Source organism: Dromaius novaehollandiae, chromosome 2 (assembly GCF_036370855.1).
Source record: "Dromaius novaehollandiae isolate bDroNov1 chromosome 2, bDroNov1.hap1, whole genome shotgun sequence".
Lineage (NCBI taxonomy): Eukaryota > Metazoa > Chordata > Aves > Casuariiformes > Dromaiidae > Dromaius > Dromaius novaehollandiae.
Genome location: NC_088099.1, coordinates 49,548,277 through 49,561,456, shown reverse-complemented (window position 1 = coordinate 49,561,456; position 13,180 = coordinate 49,548,277). Strand labels below are relative to the sequence as shown.

At 44.9% G+C, this 13,180-nt stretch overlaps 1 protein-coding gene across 6 annotated transcripts in view; it reads right to left on the bottom strand.

Annotated features, from left to right (window-relative positions):
• The window catches only part of ZDHHC3 (zinc finger DHHC-type palmitoyltransferase 3), a 38,518-nt gene extending 25,347 nt beyond the window's left edge, over positions 1-13,171 (bottom strand). For 2 of the 6 annotated variants that reach the window (XM_064506427.1, XM_064506431.1), the window contains exon 1: positions 9,740-9,875. The gene's annotated coding sequence lies outside the window, so the exon portion shown is untranslated. The other 4 variants (XM_064506430.1, XM_026094029.2, XM_064506428.1 and 1 more) reach the window with 4 other exon arrangements.
• Between the last annotated feature and the right edge of the window lie 9 nt (positions 13,172-13,180).

The window sequence follows — 13,180 nt, the reverse complement described above, 5'->3', positions numbered from 1 at the left end:
TTCTGGTTGTTATTTCAAGAGGATCAAATTCATAACAGGACAATTAGTCTCTCACAGCCAAAGGTTAAGGTTATTATTGAGCAGGATGATTAAATCCAAACACAGAAGGGATGACCTTGTGCATGTTAGTATAAGTGACATGGAAGACAGGTCACTGGATACTTAAATGGAGCTGGTATTGCCCCACTGAGAGACAAAACTGAAGAAAGCAAAGCTTCCAGCGCACAGAAGTGGATGAACCACGCAGGCTATGAAAGCAAGTACCTGATCAGCATGTGCTAATCACAGAATTTTTTTTTCTAACATAGCAGTGATAAATAAAGAGAATTAAGGTATTTTCTTATATTTCTGCTTTTAACATTTAGTATGCTGTCCAGTGAGATAGTTCAAGATGTTTTATGAAACCGAAAAAGCTGCATGAATTAATGTTAAAGCATACCAGTTTCTATATTTATACATGTAACATACAGAACAGGAAATCAAGATTAAAAATGTGCATGTGTGTATCTCATTTACTTGGGGGAAGGGGGGGGGGGACCTCCCCTCCTCATTCATGAAATTCGTATACCACATTGTAATTTATTTTCTGTTTTAACCATAGCTATAATTTAGCTCATGACTCTTGATATTTAGTGAAAGATGCTCTATGATTTTCAGAAACAGCTATTACCCATACAATCTGCTAGCATAAGGTCAGATAAATCAATACCTACAAGTAAGTCCTTATCACTTCCCCAATTTTTCATTATTTCTGTAAGGATACTTACTTATTCATACATTTACACAGCTTAAAGATGTTTTAGAGACTCAGTTGCCCCAGATCCCCCCGACACACACAAGTTAACAATTTAAACTTCATTACATTATTTCATAATCTTTTTACAAATTATATCGGCTTGCCAGCTCAAAAGAAACAAGATTAAAGACTCGTGCCTAACAAGGATGTTTTAGCTGGCAGTAAGATCATATTAAATTACAAAATAAGAAAAAAAACAGTAATTTAGGTGTTTAAATTTTAAAACTAAAGTTTTAGATTTGACATCAGATGCTGTAACAAGTTGGAATAGTCCTGAATATAGACAGTCAGGATTTTTCACCCAGACTCTGTGAACTTTACTTATATTAAAAGACTTGGTTTTGTTTTCCAAAGCAAAGCATGGAAAAGCTCACATGAGAAGTAAATTCCTATTTAACAGAAGAATTAGTCTGACAAAAGGCATTGCACTTTAAGTATTATTAGAGACTGATACCCAGGCAAATACAAAGCGATTAAAATTGTGGTTTTATTCCTGAATAGCACACTATCTACCGACAGTCAACCAAAAATTCAGATCTCTTGCAAACGCAGGAAATGGTTTCACTCCAGTGAAATATCTACAGCTCTCTCGTAAATATTATTGGGGGAGGGCGGGGAGCATGCGAGCGCTATTGCTGTGGAAGTGTCTAAATAGGAATGGGAAGGGCCCTTGATACACCTCAAAGTTTGGAGACTGATTTCCACAGGGCAGAAAAGTAGTGGATAAGTGGATACAGCATAGGCCTCCAACTCAGACTTCTGGCTGGAGGACAAATTTGTTTTTAAATAGGTTTTGTTACTCAATGCTTGCTTAAGGAGTCGTCTTCAGGAGACGGAATGAAGTCAGGAATCAGTATGCGAACACCATTCATTATTTGAGAAATACATAGCTATTTCAGCGTATATAATCTTAGAGTCATGTCAGAGAAGCACAGGGTCTCAGGTTCTCCTCTGTGTGGCCTGGTTAATTTTTTTAATTCCTTGTTCTTATATATACAAATACCTGTTTTTGCTTACAGTGCCCAACCTGCTATTCTCATATGAACAATACCCCCCCTCCCCCCCCAAAAAAAGGGAGGGGGGTAAGAGGAGTAACTTGGCCTAACTGGTCTGCCTTTGAATCATACTACATATGAACTTAATTTACAACACACAGCTGGAATATGTCAGTCCCTCCTGCTCTGGAGCAAATGATATGTAAACACTAAAGGCAGAGGACTTCATCACAGTCTAAGGCTACAAGAGAGGCCACTGAGTGTGAGACACAATGACAATAAGCGCATCAGTCTAGCTTAAGGACATGTCAGAGCAAAGACCTTTTCTTTTGTATCTGGAAGGCATTTCGCATTGCAGGCATAATCAAAAAATATATAATATACACATTAGGGATGTAAATAAATTACAACCCATTTCCTGCTGTAATGAACACTTAAAATACACTTTTATACCCTATATAAATTGAGTAACTGTTTTCTGACGTGACGTAAGCCATTTCAAAGATTTTTTTTTTTCTTTTTTAAGAACAGCCTGGCCAGCAACTCCTGAAGAACATGTTAAGAATCAGCTAACAAATGATTTGGGCCTTCATCCTACTGGTAGCTGTAGGGTACCTGTGATTCTGATGTTATAAAACTTACACCAAGCTTAACACCAACATCATCATCCCACTTATTTCCATTTAATTACTTATGTTACTACCGTCAAGCACATGGGTATGACTTGCAAAGCAACAGTATTCAGGCATTGCAACCATTTCCTCTATTAGAAGTCTATTAACATTCAACTTCAGGAAGAGCTTACATTTGGTCATATAAACTCAACAAACTTCAAATTTTGACAGTTATATTTAAAAAATTTTGAAAAGAAGAATGAGGCCATGAGCAAATACTGCAACTTTTCAGGGTTTTCAGTCTGCTTTTTACATCCTTTGCAGAGATGCTTTGGAAGACTTCATGACACACTCAGAACTACAGTTCATTGACAGTATGTTAACAGCTGACAGACAACACTAAAGTTAACTTTTTATTGTTATCTAAAGGAAACAAACATACATTCAGTCATATTATACTCATGACAGCTAAACTAGGTAATGCAGATAGATAAGACATGTCTTTAAACAAAATAAATACAGGGGATATAGACTGAAACTGTGAGAGACACCATTTTGAAGTTCATTTCCATTTTCTATATATAAAGCTTAACTGATTATAACATCACGTAGTCAATCTTCCTTTGCAACAGAAATGGGAGAACATGTTCTGTTTTCAAATTAACAGGCTATGAACCAATGCTTCTCCTGCCACACTTTCATACTGTTCAAATCTAACAACAAGCCTGTCAAAACTTGCCAAAGCAAGTTCTAGCAGGAATAGCAAGGAAATATCAATATTCTGCATACGTTTCCTAATGGTTTCTGCAAGGCCTGAAAAGCTTTATCTGATCAACAGGAAGGGAACAAAATAACCCAGCTATGCTGAGAATTTCTGGCAGTCTCCTGTAGACTGATCCAGATATCCATCAGAACAGCAGTTTTCAACCCAATTTACAGAACCATGGAGGGTCAACAGGACACTTCTAACTGGTCTCTGAAAGGCAGCTAAAAAAAGCAAGGCTATTATTAGCAGCCTTAAATTTGCTATCCAGAGATCTGTATTTCCCCTGCAATATTTTCAGGAAAAAGTTGAAAACTACTTCTCTCCGGTTAAAATGGCAAAAGCAATGGGGAAGGATCAGGCACAGGGATCTTATCACTGCACTGCCCAGACAGCTGATGACCCACATCAAAATGTCACAGTGGAAAGTTAGCACTGCTAACTCTATTCCAGTACCCCAGGAGTAGGGCAACAGAAGGATTATGCTGTAGGGGTATGTGCAGCTACCCCTGTGCTTTCAGCAAGAGGCTCACAAAATCTCAGATTCTCCAGGAGCCTTTGGCTGCTGAAGTCATGTGATCACACCAGAGTTTCAGCTTCCATACCGAAGAAAAGTGGCATAAAGAAATCAGATTGTGAATTATAATAAATCCCTCAAAAATAATTTTAAAACATCACAAGACCTAAAACAAACTTATAATTTTTAAGGCTAAATGCACAAGTTTGGAAATCTGTTGTGGGGGGAACACAAAGCCAAGCAGTAACCCTGGTACAATGTTTTCTATATGCGAGAGGAGTGAGTGACTACATTACAACTCCGAGCTATATTCACGGTTTAGAAAACTTTACGTTTTACACGGTCATTTCATTATTTCGATGGGGCCATGATCAAGACCTTAGTGAAAACACACACTTAAGAGGTGAGAGATTTTTATGGCTTTTATTGGAAGCACTTTGTTAGAGGTGAAGATTTAACTGCAGCTGTGTCTTTCCGAGGAATCCATTTGAACGGGGATATGCATACACAGAGGGAACTTCTCCCTGAGGAGAACAGGGGTAGGTAGGGACAACCTCAGAGAGATCTGTCAGGTCTAGAAACTCATTCTGAGGGCCCAGATCAGGCTGAGAGAGACAGGTTCAAAAGAGACATAGCCACATAAGGCACAAAACCTAGTTCTCTCATTTACATGACTGTAAAAAAGAAGCAACTTCAACTGTGTCAGTGGAATTCCATTAGTATAACTGTCAGGAGAATAAGGCCATGTTTTCTCAATTAAAAACATGTTTATTTCCTATCCTAACATTTGTGACACACAATCTCTCAGGACAGATGGTAACAGCGTCCTGGTTAATGTCTACATCAGTTCTGTTTAAACCAATGGAGATGCACTGTATAAATAAATTATAATGCAAAAGAACGGAGATATGTGATAAATGATTGCTCCCCCATCTATACGGCCTGCTAGCCTGAAGAAAGGCAGACAGAGACAACACAGTTACTGTCCAAGGTACAGACACACTGAAGCAGGACAGACCAGTGGTTCCTCATCTAGGAACAGGCTACAAGTCAGAAGGGCAGTAAAGACTAAGGGTCTAATCCCAAGCTTAGTGATTTTAATAAGCTTTTGACCAGAGATCTGCAGAGATCTAAAGTAGTTCACAAAACTGTCATTAAGTATAAACCATTACAAAATAACAACCACCATAATATCTTAATGGTCAGAGCAGCAAGAGCATTAGAGCAATTCTGTTACTTCTTACAGTTTCCTGATAGACTAAATAAACAGGAGCTACTCAATCTATGTAAAAAGAGAAATATCAATCCTGAAAACATAAATACAAACTAGCTTTGTGGCACTGTTGACTATCTGGAATAAGGATTAGAAGCACAGAACAATCTTGCAGAAGGGATTGCACTGGATAACAGAAAACAACAAATGGCGATGTCATGCTTTCCCACAGACCTTGCACTTATTCTAAATAGACAGCCTTATGAGAAAATAGAAGAAGCCTTCCTGGTCCTCTTTCCAATTTTGATGCAGACTCAGGACTTAAAATAGCAAGCCACTGGGTTAGAGGGAATTTAAATTCTCAATTTGCCCTGTATCAACCTCAAATAGAAAAAAAATAGAGGGGGAAAGTCTGTCTATACAATTGGTATTATTTTTAGCATCTATTTTAGAAGCTATACTGCCTTCATAGCATAAAGAATATATTTTGCAGAGAAGCAGAAGAGAGGGGTTTTTTTTAAGTATTAATTTTAATAAGATGCTGGCAGAACCATTCCAGTCTAAAGAAGACTGTGGATACTGTCTTTTACAGGAGAAAATGCACCTTAACTATCAGACATGCCTTTTCACTCAGTCTAACCCAAAATGTGGCTCCTATCTTCTCCTGCTACAGACCCCGCCCTCCATAAGCACGAACAAGTCACTCAGTTTCTCTGTATTGTTTTCCCCACTTGTAGTCTAGACTTCTTCCATATCATTCAGGGGAGCTTTGCAGATAAGCATATGAAAGGCTGTAAGGCATTTTAGATTTTAAATCTAAATATAGCACCTGAACAGGTAACTACACCAGATACTGAAGGACACTTGACATATATTAAAATATGGTGTTGATGAAACAGTGAAACAAAAACAAAACACCACCTATACCCTGAAAAGGCCAGAAGTGAAAGTCATTATCCAGCTATGGATCCAGCTATGTGACGTTAAGAGCTAGCCTAGGAGAAAGCTACACCGCTACTTCAGAGAACAAGAAAAACTTGCAGATTCAATGTTGTATGATGAAGTTTTTAAAACGTTGTAAAGAATTTCTTGGTTGGCAAACTTAGCGTTCATTGCTCCATTCACAGTTGCAGTAGCGAGTACAAGTGATCCCTGTCTCCATAAAAAAATACATTGTGCGTGTCTGTGCCTGCGTGTGTGTGTTAATTTTGTTACCCTTTGAAATACTGAGGCTTGTGGACCACACTAACTTCAGCACAGAATATTCCGTGTATCTATGTTATATTGGACACCAGTGATTGAAGCAGCCACTGCAGAAAACACAGATGTACATCACATTACTATCTCCCTCTATCTCCTGCTATAATCTTCTGATCTCCCTGTATCTACAGTATGATAATACTGTCTTCCCACTAGGTCATGTGAATGTTTCAGTGTCCTTTTCTTTTCTTTTATATGAAGTGCACAGTATTTCATTTTCCATTTATTCACTCTCTTTGTTTCAATTTCAGCCCATTCACTGTAACTTCTGAATACTCCACCACTTTAAAGGCTTCAGTCCCTGTCAGTTCCTACTGCAAAACTTGTAGCTGAACTTCACACACACCCCATCCATCAGGCTAACAGCAAAAACATCAACAAAGGCCTTGCACTTCCTCCTGTTCAACAATCTTCCATTGTCCAAAGCAGTATTAACGCTAGATTTTCCACATCTCTGTTTTATTTCCTATTAAGGCTCCCAAGCAGTGATTCCCAACACTTTTTTGGCTGAACCCTGCTGCTGCAGCCTTCTTTCTCACTTCCTCACTTCTCCACCCCTACCCTCAGCTGTTTTTTACGCATTCCCTTCGTACCCCCTCTCCCCTAAGGGGACCAGTTCTGTGCAGTCACCTTGTAACCTGGTGGGGCAGAGCTATGCAAGCAAACCTAGACAGACCTCTCACCACCCGCCAGAGGCACTCCCAAGCACCACACACCTCCCACTCCAGGAGCACCGCCAGAACCAGTCCAAAGGAGTCAACCTCCCTGTGCTCCCATGCACAAAGAGCGAGCACACAGCTGCACCTTGCCTACAATGCCTGGTGCCTCCTTAGCTGGGAACTACTGCTGCAGGAGGCCTCTGGCATCCAAAGTCTGCGGACGCAAGCTGGCACTTCCTTTTGACTCCCTATCAATAGGGCAATGTGTAAAGTGTCACTGGCAGACTTGCTGCACTGCAGCTCCAATGAAGCTACAGGCAATCTTTTTTCCCCACTGTCTGCAGATCCTAGGAAATATATAGCTCTAATTAGGAAAGCTTTGATTTCTCTTTTTCTCTAAAGCAATCTTAAGGTTCAGATTAGTTGCATGCATAAGTCAAACAGGATGTTCTGGGTGCAATCATTCCCATCTGGTTTGCTTTAACCAACTAAACACGGGACAGGGAAACCAAAAATTGACAATACGCTTTTACATCTTGTCCTATTTTACATTACCTGCTCTCTTCAGTCAGAATGACAGAAAAACAGCATTCCAGGGTATCAATCTAAGCATAAAATCATGCCTACGCTGCACAAAGACCAGAGATAACAGTAAGCTCAGCCAATTAATGTCTGCAGAGACTGGCTGAGCTGCTGCCAGGCTGTTTCCAGACCCAAGCTAGGTTGGATACCCATCACCTACACTGTGGTCCCCTCTGCAGGAGGCATAACCCATTATGGATGTATCCTAAGAGCACGGCTGCCTGAGCAAGCTACGACGAGATAACACAACGCATGGGTTTGGAGCACATTGCCTACGTGACACTGCTGGCTCCTGTTCTGTGGGAAATACACAGTAACTCGCCCATCAAGAAAACTACGTTCACATTAGGTAAGCAAAAGACATTCACCAAAGCTGAGCTACCATCGCTCAAGCTATGAGCATACTGCCTTAGACCATCAGTTGTTCCCCTTTACTGACACAAAGTGAACTGCTCAGAAAAAGACACATAACTACTTGGGCATAGCAATCCTGTATCTGCTGAATGAAGATTACAACTTACACCCAATGGTTGAATTAAATTACATGTCATTTTAAGGGCCCCTTACGACTAAACAAACGATTTCAAATTGGCATACACACCTTGTCTATAATGATACTACTTAAAACGAAAACCAAAAATGTAAAACAGAAACATTAACAAAAATACCCAGTACATGTTAAGTGTTGCTAGAAATATCTTTAGTTTTTAGGCAGATCTTAAATTTATCCTTTTATAAACCTATAACTGCACGGAGCTTCTGGGGCGCATCTTCTAAATTTCAATACATATTCAGTCCAAATACAACTTACTACCATGAGTAGCTCCCATTGATGTGACAAGCAGTGCTATCTCACTGATGCAACAGCAAAAGTTACTTTGACACAACTGTAGTATATGAAGGGTTGGATCTTTATTGCACGTTGCTTCTTAAAGACACATGAATTAACGTGTGGCTCCACTTATATTGACTGGTATCACTATAAGGCTCTACAGAAGACTTGCTGTTTTCATTAAGCAAAGAAAAAACATGGTACTTACTATCTACAATGGTAGGGACTGGAAGCAGTCACTTACTGCACAATATAAACCCCTTCTTGGTGATGCCATTGTAACTAAGTACTCATCTGAATTTGGGCAAAAGTCATCTTTCCTACAGATGTGACATTTTGCATCCTTGCTGCATCAAGAGCCTGGCACACAGTCTCCCTCTTCCATGCTGCACAATATACTTTATGGGTTTTGAATCAGGATCAAAGGAAAACACGTTACGGAGTTCTGGTGTCCACCAGGCATCCCTTCCTGGCACATAGTCAGAGGAAAAGCACATTAAAGACCAGAATTTTGTCGTCTCCATTCCTATGCTTTCTCAAAGCTTAAACTTTTCCAATAGGTCATACGGCATGCTACTTGCTCTTAAAAAATACTTCTGAGAAGTACTCCAAAAATATTCAGCTGTTGTTGTTTAAAAACAACCAGATTTACTGTCTATTAAAACGCAACTCGCTATGTCAACGAGAGCAGCCACAGCACAGCATCGTAGTTTCAGCACAGCTTACTCCCAGCACTGAAGCTCGTCACCTTCCTACAACCCCACGGCAAAGCCGCAGTGAACCTCAGGTGACAAACGGACACCTTCGAAGCGAGCGCTTCTGCTCAGCTGCCGGCACCAGCAGCGCGCTGCACCACTACAGCTCGCGAGCACATTACAGGACCCTGGCGAAACTGCTGAGGCCTCGGAATTCAAATCTCCTGCCGGAGAGACATTATGCAGCCCTGAATGCTACCGTTTAGTCATGCAAACGCCGAAGCGGACCCGGACGCCGAGCGGACACCGAGGCCGGCGCCGCTCGGAACCGGGCGTTATAAGCGAGCGCGGCGCCGCTCCTCCGGCACCACCCGGCGCGCTCCCACCCCGCCACCGAGGCGAACGGCTCCCGTAAACAACCCTCCGGGTCGCCACCGGCGCCGACCGAGCGCCCTTCCCGCCCCGGGCCCTCACCGGCTCCCCAGGCCCCACCGCGGCGGCAGCGCAACGGCAGCAGCCGGGGACAACGGGCGGCCCGCGGCGGCGAGGCCTCTCACGCCCCCGCCCACACGGGCGCGGCCCCCACCGTCGCTCCCCGCCACCTACCCCGCAGGCCGCCGCCGCCGCCGCGGGTCCGGCGCGCGCCCCGCCGCCCCCACGCCACGCGCGCCCGAGCGCGCGCCGCCAACGCCGCGCGGGCCAACGTCCCGCCGCGCGCCGCGGCGCAACGCGCCCCCCGCGCGCGCCGCCCCAGGCGCCGCGAGGAGCCCGTCCGCGCGCGCGCGCGCCCCCCCCTCCCCCGCCGCCCCTTACGCTGGCTCGGCGAGGAGGAGGGGCGGGCGGCGAGGAGGAACCCGGAAGTGAGCGGCACCGCCCCCGCCGGGCGCCCCGGCCTACGCGCGGGCCCCGGCCGCGGGGGCTCGGCCCCTCCGCCCCGGTGCCGCAGGGCCCCGCGGGCCCAGCGCCTGCGCCACCCGCCCCCTCTCCGGGCAGGCGGTCTTTGTGAGGGAAAAAATGCGGTGTTTGACAGGAGGAGAGAGGGGGGGGGAAAAAAAAAAAAGGAAAGGATACGGGGTTCGCGAGGAAAAAAAGAGGTTTTACGAGGGAAAAAGACGGTCTATGTAAGGAAAAGTACGTTTGTCAGAAGAGAAAACGCATTTTTGGAAAGAAAAAACACGGTTCTTGGAAGAATACATCTTGTATATGGAATAAAATATGGCTTGTATAAGGAAAAAAACACTTCTTGTATAAGGAAGAAAGTACTAAAAAATGAAGGGGACCAATACACGCAGCAGCCAGAACAAGACTGCTGCTTCGGTGCCACATGCAGGACACGGCTGCCCACGTTTGGGAGGATGCTGGAGGGCAGGTGGGACACACAGGACCGGGGGTGCTAGCGTTTTCCATCGTATGCTTCTGTGCTAGATGCACTGTCTGCACGCTGAAGGCTAAGCACGTATAGATACGCATAGGTATTCGCATGCCAGAGCTGAGGCAACTCCATGTTCGCTCTTGAGCCCGAGGCAGATGGTTCACCAATGTCCAAAATACTGGAACATCAAACAGGACAGAGCGTATCACTGCAGATATAATCACTCCCAGGCACCTGCTTGTCATAGATGGAGCAGTTGTTAAGTTTGCCTGACACTCTCCATTTTAAGCCACCGTTTCCAATGTTTACAACTTTGCCAAGCACTAATCACACAGTGTGAATTTTTACATTCCAGGTGGTTCCCTCAGGCTGATTTTTTTTTCTATTTCAGCCAACATGTCATCAGTTTACCGTAATGAGGCTAGAGACAAAGACATTGATTTGCCCTTGTTAACAGATCTGGCAGCCTTTTCCTCTGATAACCTTCACTGTCGCTTTGCCTTGGATAAGGGTATTCAAATATACTAGGATGTGGCCTTTATATCAGGGAGAAGCCTTTTGCCGTCCCTGAGAAAAACGAACCAGATCTGGACTTAAGCCATTGGAAAATTGCTGTTTTCATGCGAACGGGGAAGATTTGCTAGCTGAGCATCTGAACTATGCAAGTATTTGACTCACCTTAGGCAGGCTCCAAGCTGCGAGTGCAGAGGGGAGGAAAAAGCAATTTCTGTGCTACTGCAGTTATTAGCTCCTGTGGACGAAGCCATGAGACAGGCAGAGCTGGGAGCCAGAATACAGTCTTTCCTGTGCTCTCAACAGAAAGCACAGGGTGCATCTGCGTTTTAGCTCGGATCAGGAATCCACTTTTTTAAGGGACTCTCTCAATCATTTCCCCTTACTATAGTTTGGTTTGCATTGTCAAGTTTTAGAATGTGAGAAATGTGCTGCTGGGTCAGACGAAAGGTCTATCCGCGCTGGACAGCAGCATTAGCAGATGCCATTTAGCGAGAGTGTGTGAGCCTGGCTGCTTTTTCTGCAGTTTCATTCCCTTTTCCTCGTACTCCACTAGCTCCACAGCTGTTAGCAGGGACCAGCCTCAGGAGGAGGCCTGGCCCTACTCACCTCCTCAGGGTCAGGGGGAGGGTGTGCACCACAGCCCACTGCCACTACCGCAGGCCTGCGGCTGCCTCTTTCCTCCCTGCCTTGCCCTCCTCCCCTGCCCCTGCTATTTTGTTGAAAATGAAAAGATTGCGTGTCTGCTCGCCATCTTGGAGGAGCTTGTGGCCCCAGGTCTGACCCATCACCAGGGAGAGGATAAGCCCTGAGAGGCAGGCCCCAAGCAGGGCACAGAGGTGACCCTGGCGCTCCCTCCTCTCCCCAAGGGCCCCTGCCCTGGGATAGCTGACTCACCCCCCTGCTCCCACAGCCCCCAAACTTCCCTGAGGTTCTCACTCCCTTTTGGGGAGATATGACCCTCTGCAGGTGGCATTCATTTTCCTCCTCCCTGTACCCCAGAGAGGGCTTAAGCCTGCGAGCTCAAGCCTGTGGACTTAGTCTCATCTGTCAACTTGGATATTTCACTGTTCACTCCTTTCTAACTCTCGCCGCTGAGGATATTGAGTAGGATAGTCCCTGCATTGATCCTGGGGGCATTAGTAACTCCACTGCTGACCCTTACTACTGAAAAGTGACCAGTGATCCCCACTAAATAATAGTGGCGTGCAGAAATTTGATTCCTTCAGGATACAAATAAGCCATGGAATGCATTCCAGAAATGCATCAGCTATGCTCCAACTGATAAATGAATGTTCAGCTCATTAAAGGGACCAGACCGGAGCTAATCCAAAGTAAAACTCCCCAAATGTGCTTCACTCCCCAGGACTGCTGCCACTGCATCATACTGCCTGCTGAAGTAGGCACAGCCAGAAACACTTAACACCTGACTGACCAAGGAGTTTAGGGAAGGAGAGCAGGAAACACCTACAGAAACTCTGGTTTTGTAGTGTGTCATGCAAGTCACCAGTCATCCTTGTAAGCCACGGGTCTTTTTTACCTAGGTATGTATCAGTATGAAGCCAGATAGCAGTATTAAAAATAATTTGAAAATTATACACAAGAGCTGTGCTAAGAACATGAAACTTACAACATCAACCACTCACTGTTATGAAACACTCAATTAAGGCTGTCAAAAAAAATTATTTTTAGTGCTAATATACAGTACGAGTTTTTAAGTGCATTCCACATACTGATTTCCCCGGGATATCTAGCAGAGAACCAACCACACTCTCCTAACAAGAACACTTTGTTTTTTCCCCGCGCCCGTGCCAACCTGCCCTGTATGCAGCACACCACTCAGACCTTTCTCTGAGGTTAAAAAAACCTGTTTATTTTCTCATTTTTCTTAGGGTACTTCTCACTGTGCAAGTCCTTCCCAAACACTCATGTATCTTCACAGCTTGAGCAACTTTTACCTTGGCAGAGGGCAGAGAACGATGAACAACCCCCTTGGTTTATGATGCATTTGAGCTGCTCGGACGGGAAATCTTCCGGCGCAGCGGGTGCTCAGCAGGCCCCGTGTCCGGAGCAGTGCCCGTGACTGCCCAGGCCCGGCTGGCGCTCAGTGCGCCCCAACGAGCCAGGCGCCTAGAGCCGGGAGAAACGTTCCCCATCGCCTAGCCCCCATGAAAAGCTTTTGTGGAAAAAATAACGAGTGCCTTCCCGACCTCGCCTGTAGACAAGCGGGGCAGGCGGGAGGGAGACAGGGCGGCGCGGAGCCCCCGACACAAGACGCCCGGACAGCTCGCAACACCGGCACGACGGCGCCTCATGCGCCCCAACTTCCCGAGGCGCGCGGAAGCCGGAAGTGCGCAAGCGCGGCGCCC